This window comes from Canis lupus, chromosome 11 (assembly GCF_003254725.2).
Source record: "Canis lupus dingo isolate Sandy chromosome 11, ASM325472v2, whole genome shotgun sequence".
Classification (NCBI taxonomy): domain Eukaryota; kingdom Metazoa; phylum Chordata; class Mammalia; order Carnivora; family Canidae; genus Canis; species Canis lupus.
In genome coordinates, this window is record NC_064253.1 from 26,774,090 (window position 1) to 26,778,626 (window position 4,537).

The 4,537-nt window shown below is 42.2% G+C and overlaps 1 pseudogene; it reads right to left on the reverse strand.

Moving 5' to 3' along the window:
- Positions 1-2,915: 2,915 nt before the first annotated feature.
- LOC112650360 (60S acidic ribosomal protein P1-like) lies at positions 2,916-3,327 on the reverse strand (annotated as a pseudogene).
- Positions 3,328-4,537: the final 1,210 nt, after the last annotated feature.

The window sequence follows — 4,537 nt, forward strand, 5'->3', positions numbered from 1 at the left end:
GGGAGCCTGATGTGGGACTTGATCCCAGGGAGCCTGATGTGGGACTTGATCCCAGGACTCCAGGATCACGCCTTGAGCCAAAGGCAGACACTCAAACGCCGAGCCACCCAGGCATCCCTCTTTCAGTTTTTTTTCATCTCCCCTTTCCCATAAGTAAAAGTTTGCCCCAGGGACAATTAACTCCATGCTGTTCCTACACTATAAAGGCAAACAGATTTTTTTTTTTTTTTTTTTTTTTTTTAGGCAAACAGATTTTGATACTCCCTATGGATGAGGATTGGAAGACACACATTCATTAAACCAATACCCACATGGCAAACACCAGAGAATAAATTAATGTGCTTCTGTTAAGATAACCATATCCTGCCTATGAGCTATGACTGAGACAGTCACTACACTGGATGTATGGTGGTCCACCATCATCCACCAATATCCCACAGTTTTAAGAGAGTGAAGAGGTGAATTGAAAGGAAATACAATGGGGACCACAGTCCCACATACTTCAAGTCTGGTAGTGGTGCTAATCATTGCAATCCCTTCTGTAATAAGGCATTATTTATAATTTACATTTTTTACTGAGTGAGCAGTCAGTTTCTGGCACTCTCACTTGGTCTTTCTGAAAATAATGGCCCCTAACCCACACAGTTACAAGAAACCCATGTAAGAGTCCTGATACCTATTCCAGCTGATAGCTATTCCATTTATATATTCAAGGAATAACTAGAATATATGTAGAGAATAACTCAGAGCAGGTCTGCGGACTCATTGATACTATTGTGCATTGGACTTGTGCTAATACTCCATTTATCATCTGGCTACCATAACTCCCATTCTAACTGGAAAAGTGGATGGTATTTTGGGACTCTTAATGTTAATGCCAGTGCCAGTTCAGATCTCATATATAACAGATTTGAAAAGCCTGGTTATTTCCCTTTCCCCTGGCATACTCACAAATGACCAAAGATCCCCTTCAGGAAGGATCAGAAGAATATTTGTCAAATGTACTCTAGAGGCATTGCTAGGTTCTTCCTCAAGGAAACCTGATCTCCCCTTGAGTCAATGGACTCTGCGTCTATTTAGTTCTAGAAACTGGGTGATTTTTACTTGTATCGCTGATGTCAGCTTTCCAGCTCTCAATTTTCTATTATCCAAATCAGACAATGCCTGATTAGTTCTCCATGCATCTTGCCCCTAAAATCACTATATTCATGTAGATCAAGGCACTCAAACTGCTACTCTAATTTTGATGCCCATTGCATTAATTATGTCCATCTTGCCTCTGAGAATTAAGTCCTGACAAAGGTCTCTGTCATTCTGGAATCTCATTGTCCTCATTTATATTAGACAGCCTAATTTCCACGCCACATTTTCAGTCATCGTCTGAGAGAGCAGGATCACTAAGCTTCCTAAAGAAACTGGTATACCCAGTACTAGCATATTTCCTATCGCCTTCAAGATAGAAGGGAGCTCTGAGTCCTTCCTGGGAACTTAGAATCAGTGAGAGGTCTCAGGTTGTACGTAGTAAATCCATTCTAACATTCCTGCTTCCCTAATCCCTATGGTCTTCATTGCTCAAAATAACTCCAAGACAACTAGTAAATTCATCTCACATACTCTAGTCCATTATCATGGCCAAGTTTCAAGGAGCCAACCTGACAGTGTGTTTAGAGCAACTCTAGGTCCTGGAACACTGAATCCTGAGTCATACAAGATACTCCATACCTGTGAATTCTCCCCTATCCAGGATTATGGCCCCCCAATCAGATATCCTCAAAAATCTACTTCTATACATATTCCCTTATTCCCTTATTCATGGGAATTCCATTATTCCCGTGATACATAATGGCCAGATTATGTCATTTGTTTAATTGGTAGTCTATTTCTTCCCTAAGCAGGGACTGTAGCTTTCTTCTCAGGCTGTGCTGAAACATGATCCTGGCTGTTGGCCTGGAGGCAATGAGTTGTGGCAGATGCAGCTTTTATTTTTATATTTTTTAAGATTTTATTTATTTATTCATGAGATACACAGAGAGAGAGGCAGCGACATAGGCAGAGAGAGAAGTAGACTCCCTGCAAGTATCCCCATGCAGGACTCGATCCCGGAACTCCAGGATCATGCCCTGAGCCGAAGGCAGATGCTCAACCCCTGAGCCACCTAGGTGTCCCAAGATCAGCTTTTAAAGAGAACAAGCATCATCTTGTTAGGTGCCTGCTTTGGGTGAGGCCACTGTATGGACTCTAGGAAAGGGGAAGGTATTCTCCTTTGGCAAGGGAAACAAGTAGATTCCACTGGCCCAGGAATATTTCAGGGAATTTTTTTAGTTCAGTGTTCTTAGATTTATCCATTGAAATATCCTTATCACAGATCTTTTGTGCCCTCTTCCCCATCTGGGTCCTGGTTTTAATATAGTATGTATACATGGAAGCTACAAATTTAATTTCCTTTACCTCTCTACTGTCCTTATAATTAGAATCTGGATCTGATTTTCAACCCAGTCTACCCTGAGGCCAGACTGCCATTGAAACTTCTGGTTTTCAGAGGATCCCTTCTTTTCTTTTCTTTCTAGAGAGGGAAGTGGAGGGAAGGACCAGAGAGGGAGAGGGAAAGAGAAAGAAAATCTTAAGCAGGCTTCATGCCCAGCATGGAGCCCAACTTGGAGCTCAAACCCATGACCTGAGCCAAAATCAAGAGTTAGTCACTCAACTGACTGAGCCCCGAGGTGCCCCCATTTTTTTAAGAGTTCTGTTCTTTTTTTTTTTTAAGATTTTATTTATTTATTTAAGAGATAGAGAACGAGAGAGTGTGTGCACAAGCGTGGGGGAGGGGCACAAAGAGAAGAGGATTCCCTGCTGAGCAGGGACCCAGATGCAGGGCTTGATCCCAGGCTTACCGGACTAAGCCACCTAGAGTTCAGCTATTTATTCAACAGTTTACCGAAGAGGTTTAGTAAAAAACGAACAAAACAAAACAAAACAAAACAAAACAAAACAACAAATCCCATGTCATCATCAGTCTCCTCTGATTCTTCTTTTTTGGCTTCTACTTTCTTCTCCTCACCTAGGGCAGCAGTGGGGGAGGGAGCAGGACCAACCTCCTGCTGGTACAGAACCGGTTGCTGGGTCAAGTCCACCAGCCCCTTCATTGTAGATAAGGCTCTTGATGTTGACATTGGCCAGGGCCTTTGCAAACAAGCCTGGCCAGAAAGATTCAACATTTACACCTGCTGCTTTAATGAGGGCATTGATCTTATCTTCCATGACTGACACCTCATCCTCATGCACAATAAGGGCTGAAAAGTTGCAGGCAAGCTCCTAGACAGAGGCCATGTACAAGTGAATGCTGAAGGGCACTGCCAGGCTCAGTGCTAGCTGCCAGATAAAGTAAGGACCTCAATGCAGACTTAGCTGCTTCAGAAGGACTGAGCACCTTAGTGGCAGCTGAGGAAAGTATCATTTTCTTTTTAAAATACTTCCACTGCGGTCAAAAACAGTCACACCATGTAACAATTCTTACAATTATTATTTTCCACATAATGATCTCCGAATGTCTTGCCCTCTACCTTGCATCTCTTCCCAACTAACCACAGGCAAAAATTCATAAATTGTGATTTCACTGCCAGGAGTCATTATCGTCCCACTTACCATCAGCAGTGAGGTCTCTATTGCCTTTATTCAAGTAGGTAACCCAATTCCAAAATTCCATCCTGAGAGTTTTCTTTTTAGGGATAATCCCGGAATCCATTTTCTTAGCCTTGATTTCCTAAGAAAATAATAAATAAAATATAAAATAAAATAAAATAAAATAAAATAAAGAGCCTGTGCTAACGTCTTAACTAAGAGTATAAATCTCAGGAAAGCAAGAGTGGAAAAAAAAAAAAAAAGAATTCATTCAGGTAAGGAGAGAAAGCAAACACAATAGTGCATTACTAAACTGGCCATAGCTTCATAAGCCCACAATGGACTGCTCAGTTTCACAGGACCTCTCTAAAAGAAGCCATATGAAGCCTCTCCATCTTGAAATCTTCTGTTAGAAAGGGAGGGCAATTCATCTGCTGATTTCTTCCTGTTTCCTATCTCCCTTTAGTCATGATCACCTATATAACACTAATGCCCCTACACTTCCACGTTCCCTCTGGACATCCACTGGTTCCAGCTGGATCAGACAAGGCCCTAGAGTTACTGTGATAAGCAGCCAAGAACCATGGAAATTGTGGGGTTGAATGGATCAGTGGAGCCCTGGACTTTCAGCCTGATGCTCACCTATGTTTACGCCCCAACTTCTCTAAGAAAGCTGAGGCCTTTAACACTTCCTGCCTGACTCATAGATGAAAGCCTCAAGCACCTTAAAATAAGACTCTTGCTTCAGCTTCCTAGAGCCACAGATAGCCTCTTCAAATTTCAACTATTCCCTGACCTCTGGGCATTCTCCTCCTGATATCCATTGACTCCATCACACTAGCTCTGGCTCTCCAGGCTAACTCAGTGTTCTAGGGCCCTAGGTTGGCAAGAAAAATTCAGAAATATTCATTCCAGTATG